At 37.0% G+C, this 11,535-nt stretch overlaps 1 long non-coding RNA gene across 1 annotated transcript; it reads right to left on the bottom strand.

Annotated features, from left to right (window-relative positions):
* LOC120725342 lies at positions 1 to 6,761 on the bottom strand. Its single transcript, XR_005694099.1, has 4 exons — positions 6,564 to 6,761; positions 5,120 to 5,172; positions 4,492 to 4,572; positions 1 to 1,408 (listed from the first exon to the last, which is right to left on the bottom strand). It is a non-coding gene; the product is annotated as an uncharacterized LOC120725342 (long non-coding RNA).
* Between the last annotated feature and the right edge of the window lie 4,774 nt (positions 6,762 to 11,535).

Below are 11,535 nucleotides of genomic sequence, written 5' to 3' on the forward strand. Positions count from 1 at the left end.
TGTTTGTTCACAGCAATTTAATTCCTGAATGATATGTAGTTGAATTTTACAATACCAAAAAATAAACCATATAGAATACTTGTCACAAAAAAAGGGGAAAAAATGCATATCAGATGCTATATATGGCAATGCTTGAAAATGAACATCTCAAAAACTGTACTCAAATTAGAATAAAAATAATAATCTATTTAAATTTCTAGAACATTCTCCAATTTGCAATAGACTTATTATGGTTCAGTTTGGACATATATATTGGAACATCTAATTTCTTATTACCATTGGCCTATACCCTTGGTAAGCTTAAGTTCCCAAAAGAAAAGTATTTTATTTGAGTTTTACTACTGTGATTCAGATTTATAAAGGGGTTTATAAAATAGCATAAAAAACATAATTAATTTGAGCTGGGTTAGAGATAATTTTTCCTGATTGGTCCCAAATCTGTGTAATGTCTTTGGAGAAAAAATTTGTACAAAATATGTAATATGTACTATGTAATTTTAGTTTCATATATCAAGTACTTTTCAAGATATATTCTTGTGAAAAAAGGTCCGTCAACCCGCTTTAAAACATTTTTTCAAAATCTACAGCAATTACATTTATAATGATTACTGATAAATTTGATCAAAACATTTTTTTTAATAAAAAGGTCAGTTGACCCACTTTCACACCATTTTTTTCACGCATTGTTATAACAATTCTAGATGTGATGTAAAATATATGCATGTTTCCCCAGTGATTATTTTTTCAGATATTTGCTTTATTTTGCAGTAAATTCAACTACATATAATTCAGAAATTGTCACTGTCTTCTTCTAATTGTTCCAATGTATTTTTTATTAGTGTGTACTGAAATAGGCTGCTTAAATTTCATAACTTTTTGATGTATCCAGACCAAATTTGAAATCCAGGTTTTTTTATGATAATGAAACAGTAAAAAGTTGTTCATCAGGCATTTATCTGTAATAGTTTTTGAGATAGTCATGTTCAAACATTGCCTCACATTTCATTATCTGCAGGAAAAATGGCATTAAAGTGGGTTGACTGCCTTTTTAATAAACTATCTTGCAAACTATTTGATATATATAGCTAAAATTATCACCAAATGTTATTTACTCTATACTCAAACTTTGGAACATAACATTTTTATGCAAATTAGAGAAATGTTTGAAGAGTAGACAGGAAATACAGCAGAGGCAGACATGCAGTGAAAGCCAACAGGAAGAAATTAGCTGCTGCATTAAAAAAAATTGACTTCTACTTGCTTTTATAGTAACACTTGATTACAGCAGCTTAGGGTTTGAGAAATGAAATTTACAAAATTATCTAAAAAAAACCAAAAAACCAAATTGTTGCAGGATCAACTGTAATTGCCCAAGTAGAAATGTTATGATTGTCATCCTCTTCTTTCACTGTGAGAAATACAAAACAGAAAAAAGAAACATCATACATTGTTTATATATAGTCAGATACATAAATATTTGAAAAGCCACCAAATACAATCAGGAGTATCCCTTATTCCATACATCCATTCATCCATAGCTTTAATTCACAGCAAAAGTATTGCATTAACTTTTGTAGAAATTAAAGCCATTTATACACAACCCAAAGGAGTGGCCAAATCAGTCTGGTTCATTCTTAAAAAAAGATGTGCACTGACCCAGTCAGTAACACCCAAAGGCCTGGAAGACCACAGAATACAAGTGGGTGATCACAGAATTTTCTGTGGTTAAGAAAAACAATGTCACAACATTGAACTAAGTGAAGAACACTCTTTAGGAGTTACATGTATAACTGTCAAAATCTACAATCATGCGACACCTTCACGAAGTAAAATAGAGACAGTTCATAACAAGGAAGGAATCTCTGGTTACAATAAAGAACAGGTAGACCAGATTAGACTTTGCCAGAAAACATTTATATGGGCCTCCGCAGTTCTGAAAAAAAGAAAAGGAAAAAAAAAACCATGTGTTCGGGCAGATGAAACCAATAATAATCTGTACCGGAATTACTAAGAAGCATCCAAAGGATGTTTGCCTATGAAACATGGTTGAGGCAGTGTTATGGTATGCATGGTTCTCAGTGGAACCCAGCCACTAATTTATATTGATTTATTAAGCCAAATGCAGCAAAACTGATGGAGCAGTGCTTAATGGTGCCATTGGATAGTGATCCAAAGCAAATGCAACAGCTGCCAAAGATTTTCTAAAGGCAAAGAAATGAGATATTCTTTAATGGTCAAGCGAACCTGATCTCAACCTAACAGAGTAGCTTTTCAGTTACTGAATACAAAACTGAAGGTAGAGAGACCCACAAACAAGCAGCAACTAAAGATGGCTAGATAATATGAGACACAAATTGTCATGATCCTGGGTCCTTTTGACCCAGCGTTTTGTGTTTTCTGTTATTGTGATTTTGGTTCTGTTCTTCCTCTGTTTAGTGTTTATTCGGTTCTGCCCATGTATTCCTGTGTTAAGGCCATGTTTCTTAGTCCGTGTCCTTGCATGTGTAAGTTCCTGTTTTATTGTGAAGGTCTCTGTCTTATGTCAGTGTGTTCTATTTACGTTTCCCCTGCCTCGTCAGCTGTTATATCTTTCAGGTGTGTTCCCCTCCTGTTTCCCATCCCCTGATTCCTGGCGCGTGTATTTATAGTGTGTGTTACCTCGTCCTTGTTGCTGGTTCGTCTGTGTTATTTGGCGTTTTTGTGTCTGTGAATCTCTTGCCGTCATCCTGTGAAGTCTCCCTACAAGTTGCTTTCTCTCGTGTTCAGGTTTTAGTTTTCCCAGTGTAGTTTGTCTAAGTTCGGTTTCTCGCCACACTCTCCTTTTGTTTGTTATCACTCGAGTTTTGCATCAATAAAGCCCTCTCATTTCACTGCATATCCGTATCTTGGGTCCTTTGTTAAATTCACACGGCTTGCCCCGGCAATGTCATGATCCTGGGTCTTTTGACCCAGCGTTTTAAGTTTGAGTTTATTTTGTTCATTAGGTTATCTAAGTTCATTTGGTTATTAGACTCCTTGTGTTTTCTTCTCCTGTATTTAAGCTTCCCCTCACCCTTCGTGTTTCATGCTGCGTGTCTTATGTTATCAAGTTTGTATTATCATGCCTAAGTGTTTCTAGTTCTTATTATTTCCCCCTCGTGTTTCCAACCATGTTAAATCTCCCCTGCTCTTCATGCGTTTCATGTCTGTGTCTTACATTGTCAAGTTCTGGTTGTCGTGTCTAAGTCTGCATGTTTCCTGTTTTATTTTGAAAAGGGGTCTTGTGTTCTGTGCTCATGCGGTTAGTTTTACTCTTGCCTGTGCATCATTATGTTTATCCTAGTCAGCTGTTTCCTCATGTGTCTCCACTTCCCCTAATCACCTCCTGTGTATTTAAGTCCTCTGTTTTCAGTGTGTGATTGTCAGGTCATCTGTTGTCCACACCATGTTTCCCATGCCATGCTTCCAAGTTTCTTGTCTAGGTTTTTCTTATTGTTTGTTTAGATTCCCCAGTTTAGGTTTGTGTTGATTTTGCTTCAGTTGCCTTGCCCTTTGTTCGTACCTTTTCTACTAGCCATATTAAACGGCTCGCCTTTTGTTAACATTTCAAGTTCTGTTCCCTGTTCCTTGGCGTCTGTGTTTTGGGTCCTTTTTCAATTCATACAGTCTGCCCTCGCCAGACTGTGACAGGCAACCCGTGACAGAAATTCCTTTGGGGTTGCATCAGGAAGGCTATCCAGCATAAAAATCTGTGAAATAAAACAATGGAGTACCCTCTGTGGAATCAGGGAGTGGCCAAAAGTAGCTATAGGATTTCTTGAAATAATTCTAAAATAATTTATGTAGTCTGATATGTATTACCAATTACTTTTTGGTGGAGATTGTGTCATTGTACAAATACGTACTTTACCTAGCTGGATTTATAATTTTGCAATCTAATCTTTCTTTTACAAGCTTTTACAAATGTTGGTTTCATCTGTCTAAACAGTGTTATTTCAAAACTGGGCAGTCTTTCTTGAAATTTTTTTCAGCAAAGTCTAATCTGGTCCTTTTGTTCATGAGGTTAGGAAAAATATCTTGGGGTAAACCCTCATACGGCATCACATTCACTAAGTTGTCTAGTGATTATAGACTCAACAAAAATATTCCACATGTTGTGAATGTTGATAAAGGACTTTTCTTTGTTATTACATTTTTGATTTAGACACTCCTGAAAGTTTCTACTCTGGTCAAGAATTCTCATTAACAGCTTCCAAATCCAAATTTGCAAAGCCTACTTCAGTCACATCTTTATGACTTAACTTCATATCCATTAGTTTACAAAGTTGAAACTAAGCAAAAGGTGTTACTGTCCGTTATATTTATGCAAAAACATGGATCCGACATTCCACAACTGTCATAATGAAGTTCTTTAAGTATGTTTACGGGTGAATTTGTTTTGAGTCTGAATTTTAAAAAGGGCATTGCAAGAAAAACAACTGAAGTTTTGCTTGATCTAAAAAAATGTTTTACCTTTTGGTATGCTGAACCTTTTAGTCTATCTCCATTGGGGTGACGTCGTCATCCATGGAGGAGACAGATGGTCCAGCAGCACTGAATGGGAAATAAAGGCAAATGCATAAACCACAACACCTGTTTATTTAAGCAGTGGCAATAACAGTATGTTGTAAATTAATTTTTAAACAGTACATAATGGAACTTGCTTAAAATTAAAAATTAAATGTCTAGTCTATTCTACAAAGCAGAATTAAAAGCTTATTGTAAGCTGTTAAATCTGCTTAATTCTGCAGAGTATTTTAAGCTTACTAGTTTTCTACTTTTCTACTAGTTTATACTAGTTCAACAAAAAGGTTAGTCCTCTCAGGCTCAAATTAAGTTTTTGTTGCTAATGCACAAAAGAATACCTGCAGTGGTACTTCTGAGTAAAAAAAAAACTCATAAAATATGTATGTGGGGTAATCAGGTTGTTAACTTTTAACTGTTGCAAATCTGCAATGCCTGCCTTGAGAGGGTTATACATCTAGCATGTATACAAACAGATACTGAATATAGATCAACAATAATGTAATGAAGTTTGTCAGTTTGTGTTTAATGTAATAAACACAAACTGACAATGTAAGTAGAAAAGTGTGTAAGTTACCGGCCAGGAACTGGTTGTTCACCGTAAGCAGTCCAGTCCATCAGTTCTGGTTCCTGGAAAAAAGAAAAAACAAACAAAAAACACATGATTCATATCACATTGTGTCGCATTGTGGTGCTATTATACTGCTATGAAAAGCATGTTGTCCTGGATATGGTCTGTTTGTTGCTAAACCCTATGAAAACCTTACTTCGTGGGCAGCGCTAGTAAACGTATTTGGCGTAATGGGTGATGGTTTGCCCTTGATCACAAGGTTAAACTCAACCTGCAATTAAACAAAAAAGCTTTATGGAGTTAAATATATTATATAATGGTTATATTATAATACCAAATACTTTTTTAAGCTAAAATTCAACCTTACATATGAGCGATGTGGAATGGAAAGATACACGTTGATAGCGTCCATTTTTCCGGAAGTACATCAACACGTACAAACTTGGCGTGCTATCATGTCTAACTATTCATGACACAAATGAATGCTATTCACAGATATATATGTACATAAATGCTCGTCATGCAAAACTATTAGTTATTGTATTTTAGTATTTTTAAAACCATTTAATTCCTAATATTTTTTAATTTATGTATTAGTTTTCTGTTTCTGTTGAAAGCATATATTTGTATTTTACAAAGTAAACACAATTTATGTTTAAATAATGAAAAATATAAAAGCACTAATTTTCTTTTTATGAAAATTATTAACTTTTAACAAGATTTTTAACTAGGTATTCCCTCTATGCTGAAGATGCACTATTTAACATGTGCTCTCAAATGAAGTGTACACAGTCTCTGACTCTCACTTTAGTTTAGCTCAAAACGCACTTCTTCTTTTTGTCTAAACAGTGTACAGTATGATGAATGTGGTTTACGGTCCACACTACCCCAGTATCTCAAATAAGAGAAAAAGAAGATAGCCTTCCTCACTGGCAGGATTAGATGCATATATCAGATGCTTCAAAGAGTCGTTTTGTAATTATCAATAGCAACTTCAAAGTTCAGGAAGAGGCCAGCTGACTTCAGTATGTATTTGCATGTATTTTTGCATCTGTAGCATGTTTTTTTGGGGGGTTTTTTTGGTCTCACAAGTAGGTTGTGGATGAATAGTCAAATTTTTTAGGAAGTGTCAGGGTGCTGGGTTTTTATTTTTGAATTCATGATTATTTCCTTTACATTATGAAGATGATTTAAGTTCAAGCTTTATACAGTTTAATCTTGAGCCTGGTTCTTTGAGTCTATGTCTTTGAGCTTATTTGTATTTCTACTACAGTCAGGTTCCTTTTGTGTCTTTGTCTCATCCCTGTGTTTCCTGTGAGAGTTTGTCGTGTTCTCTGAGTTTATGTTTCCCCAGTCATGTCTTTGTTTATTCTCTCTCTGTCTGATTTTTTTTCCTGTTTGTGATCTCCCTATGTGTCTCAATCCCTCTCTCTCTCTCTGTCTCACTTACCTGTTCCTTTGTTCCTCTCCTTGTGTTTCATCCTTGTCTCCTCAGCCTGTCTCCTCATGTTTGCTCCATGTCTCCCTTAATGTTCCAGGTTATACTCCTTTTCCCAGAAGTGAGGGATTTCGTCAGCTGTAAAGGAACCAGTTGCACAGAGGTCAGCTGATTACCAGCAGCTTCTAGGTGTGTCAGGCAGGAATGCAGGTAAACAGGAAGAACCCCGCCTTTGAAGCAAACTAGGAGTTTTACAGATGGTTATGGGAGGCGCAGGAGAAAATGTTAGCTCGACACAAAAGGATATCATGAAAGTTTCTATTTCTAAGTAAAGTGACCCAGTATTATCTGCATGGTAGTCCATAAAAAGAGCTGGGTAAAATTCCCTAAATTTTTAGGAAAAGTGCTTAAATGCTTTCTTTAATAACTTATTTACCAGAGGACACATGAAACCATTCTTTATGACAGGAAAGAAGATAATTCTGTTCCACAATTCATAGCCATGCACCCTCACACTGTTCGCGAAGACAATCAATAAATATGCCAAAGTATTGCAGATCATGAAATGTTCTTTAGAAGTATATTTCCATATCCTGCTGATACATGTTGAATTTTCAACAACAAGTTAACTATAAACGATAGTTAATTCTCCTACACAGTCTTCCTTAAACTCATGACGTTTTCTACTAAGTTCAAGGAAGAGTGACAAGGAAAAGGGAGTAGGTGGCCTGTCTGCCTGATAGACAAAGTTATTGGTCTGTCAGCCTTTATCGCTCCTTCTGGCCAACTGGCTGATCTCGGGGCCAACTGGCTGATCTCGGGGGCTCTAAGTGTTAAATCATACCTTTTGGTTTATTCAACTCAGCTGTTATATTTCAACAACACAATAACATGAATATTGTTGTTAATGTTATCAATGATTGTGCTGTTGGTTTAAACAATGTGTCCTTTGTCACACATTACCCCTTTTTGCATTCTTTAGTAACTTCTGTTGCTGCTGTAAACAACAGACAGCTGACAGCTGTTGTGGAAATTTATTAACAAAGCCTGCAGACACAATGAGCAGTTAAAACCCAACACTTTATTTCCCATGCATGAGGAGAGACGTCAGTCACGGGGCACTGAAAGTCGTCTCTGACAATGAACAGTTCAGGTCCCTTTTAAACACTGTCACGGAACAAAAGGCTTTTACAGTTGCAGTTCCCACCTTGGCTCTAAACAGAAAACTCTCTATCACCTGTGTGAATCTCCCCCACTCTGGGGTCAAGTCTTCCTGTGTGAGCTTCCGTCTCCTGGGAGACATTCACCAGTTTCTCACCGTCTGTTTCCCAGCGTGAATGAGGTGTGAACCAGACATACTAAACTAAATAACATGAAAGCATTTCATCAAGACAATACATTAAAGGACAATACGCTAAAGAGAAATCCCACAACACAGCTCACAAAATGGGTAACTCTTTGAGGTACTCATAACTATTAACTATTATTAGTAACTATTATTAACTATTATCTCCCGTTTCTCTTGTGTGCTGTGCCATAGTGTGTAATCCCACCTTGTCCAATTTTATAGTTCCTGGTTGTTAGGTTTCAGTTTTGTTTCTGTGCTAGTATTTCTAGCTCCCTAGTTCTATGGTATTTCCTGAGTTCTAGTTCATAGGTTTTGTTATTTGGCTTCCCTGTGTTCTGTGTTGTGTACTCTGTGCCTTCCTGTCCCATGTCTCAGGTCCTAATGTTCTGTCTCCCCTGTCTCTGTTCTAAGTTTACTTATCTTAAGTTCAGTCAGTGTGTTTCCTGTTTTACTTTGAAGGTCCGTGTCTTATGTCAGTGTATTCAGTTTTGCTTCCTCCATACTACCATCTAAATTATGATTTTACAGATTTAATGTTTGAAAGTGCCAATAAACTTTCAGAAGCTATAATGAAATGTTTGTTACTTTTTTTTTTTTTAAATCCACTGTTATACAAATTAACTTGGCACAAAAAGGAAATTTATGTTTGGTTGATTATTATGTTGTTATAACAATGCCTCTTAGCAGTAAATCTTATATATTTGGAAAGCATGTTTATTTCCCCTTAAATGTTCTCAATGAACCCAAAAAACTCATTAATATCAAAGCTGAATGTTTTTGAAGTAGTTTTTAGTTTTAGCTATTTTAGGGGAATATCTGTGTGTGCAGGTGACTATTACTGTGCATAATTATTAGGCAACTTAACAAAAAACAAATATATACCCATTTCAATTATTTATTTTTACCAGTGAAACCAATATAACATCTCCACATTCACAAATATACATTTCTGAAATTCAAAAACAAAACAAAAACAAATCAGTGACCAATATAGCCACCTTTCTTTGCAAGGACACTCAAAAGCCTGCCATCCATGGATTCTGTCAGTGTTTTGATCTGTTCACCATCAACATTGCGTGCAGCAGCAACCACAGCCTCCCAGACACTGTTCAGAGAGGTGTACTGTTTTCCCTCCTTGTAAATCTCACATTTGATGATGGACCACAGGTTCTCAATGGGGTTCAGATCAGGTGAACAAGGTGGCCATGTCATTAGTTTTTTCTTCTTTTATACCCTTTCTTGCCAGCCACGCTGTGGAGTACTTGGACGCGTGTGATGGAGCATTGTCCTGCATGAAAATCATGTTTTTCTTGAAGGATGCAGACTTCTTCCTGTACCACTGCTTGAAGAAGGTGTCTTCCAGAAACTGGCAGTAGGACTGGGAGTTGAGCTTGACTCCATCCTCAACCCGAAAAGGCCCCACAAGCTCATCTTTGATGATACCAGCCCAAACCAGTACTCCACCTGCCACCTTGCTGGCGTCTGAGTCGGACTGGAGCTCTCTGCCCTTTACCAATCCAGCCACGGGCCCATCCATCTGGCCCATCAAGACTCACTCTCATGTCATCAGTCCATAAAACCTTAGAAAAATCAGTCTTGAGATATTTCTTGGCCCAGTCTTGACGTTTCAGCTTGTGTGTCTTGTTCAGTGGTGGTCGTCTTTCAGCCTTTCTTACCTTGGCCATGTCTCTGAGTATTGCACACCTTGTGCTTTTGGGCACTCCAGTGATGTTGCAGCTCTGAAATATGGCCAAACTGGTGGCAAGTGGCATCTTGGCAGCTGCACGCTTGACTTTTCTCAGTTCATGGGCAGTTATTTTGCACCTTGGTTTTTCCACACGCTTCTTGCGACGCTGTTGACTATTTTGAATGAAACGCTTGATTGTTCGATGATCACGCTTCAGAAGCTTTGCAATTTTGACACTGCTGCATCCCTCTGCAAGATATCTCACTATTTTTGACTTTTCTGTGCCTGTCAAGTCCTTCTTTTGACCCATTTTGCCAAAGGAAAGGACGTTGCCTAATAATTATGCACACCTGATATAGGGTGTTGATGTCATTAGACCACACCCCTTCTCATTACAGAGATGCACATCACCTAATATGCTTAATTGGTAGTAGGCTTTCGAGCCTATACAGCTTGGAGTAAGACAACATGCATGAAGAGGATGATGTGGACAAAATACTCATTTGCCTAATAATTCTGCACTCCCTATAAATTCTGGAGGTAGTCTCTGATAAACTGAGCTTTGTCATCTTGGAGGATATGTTTTGGTCCCAGAACTTAGAGACATGGGATTATCGCTGGTTGCAAACTCTCATCTTGATATGTAACTGCACTGAGATTGCCTCCAATTATGACAAATCTTGTTTCTTCAGTGAGGGAGATGCTGCCAAACATGATCACACTGTCTCCACCAAAAGCTATGACAGTCTGAACGTACGATCTAGCTGCTGTAGGCAGAATCCAGATTCAACGTTCCTCCACATGTTTCCTGACTCAGTGTAGGTCAAGCTACTTGAAAAAAGTAATTAGTTACTAATTACTGATTACTTCTCCAAAAAAGGAATCCCATTACTTTACTGATTACTTATTTTCAAAAGTAATTAGTTACTTCGTTACTTTGTTACTTTTCAAAAACATGATACATAACCATAATACACAATAAAGCAATAGACCTTTCAGCCCAATTCTATTTTCTCTGCATAATCCATCATATAACATTGAATCAAATGGAAAGCCTCTTTCTAACAATTGTTTTATTTGTTTTAGTCTTTTAATTTTATGCACATTGCATTAAGCAAAAAATTTAATTATATGCAGCTGTTTTTGACTTGAAGAAATTGTTTAACATTTAAACCTATTTTCTGCATATTCCAGCATATAAAATAAAATAATGTTTTGTGTTTACACTCACTCGTTTAAATAGATGCAAGTAAAACACAGCAAAATATAAATCAAATCAAGTAGTTCCATAACTACATGGAAGTAAGTACTTCCATGCTTTAAACGCTGCATGGTCGTTCTCACGTCTGTTGCTGCCACAGGCATCGCACGTGCTTACATCATTGTCATGAGACACTCTCACAAACAAAATCATGACAGTTTATGCAGTAACGCAGCGTGCTTATAGGAAAATAACAGTAATCTCATTACTTTTTTGCAATAGTAATCCCTTACATTACTTGTTAATTGAAAAAAGTAATCAGATTACAGTAATGCATTACTGCCCATCTCTGTTCCTGACAGCAGCGCAAACAGGCCTGATGGTGAAGAGTAGTCATAGTAGGCCTCCTTGCAGCCCTGTGAGTTGGGACATTGGCTGTGTGCAGTCTGTTCCAGATTGTCTCAGTATCTCATTCTGAAAAATCTGTAAAAGACTGCCTACTGCTCCTAAGTGCCGACAGGGTGAGGAACCAGTCATCCTGTGGTGTCATCTTTTTAGAACACCCACTTTGCGGCCTGCCTGTGACATCTCCCATTATCTGAAACTTGGTCTTCAATTTGGAGATGGTACTTGCTCTGACTCCAAGCAATGCTGCAACTTGTGTTCACAGAACACCAGCTTGAAGTTGTCCTATGGCACGAGACCTATCCAGATCAGTCAAATATGACATGCTTGGAGCAGACAACAA

Source organism: Simochromis diagramma, unplaced genomic scaffold (assembly GCF_900408965.1).
Source record: "Simochromis diagramma unplaced genomic scaffold, fSimDia1.1 OVJJ01000802.1, whole genome shotgun sequence".
In the NCBI taxonomy this organism is placed as follows: Eukaryota; Metazoa; Chordata; class Actinopteri; order Cichliformes; family Cichlidae; genus Simochromis; species Simochromis diagramma.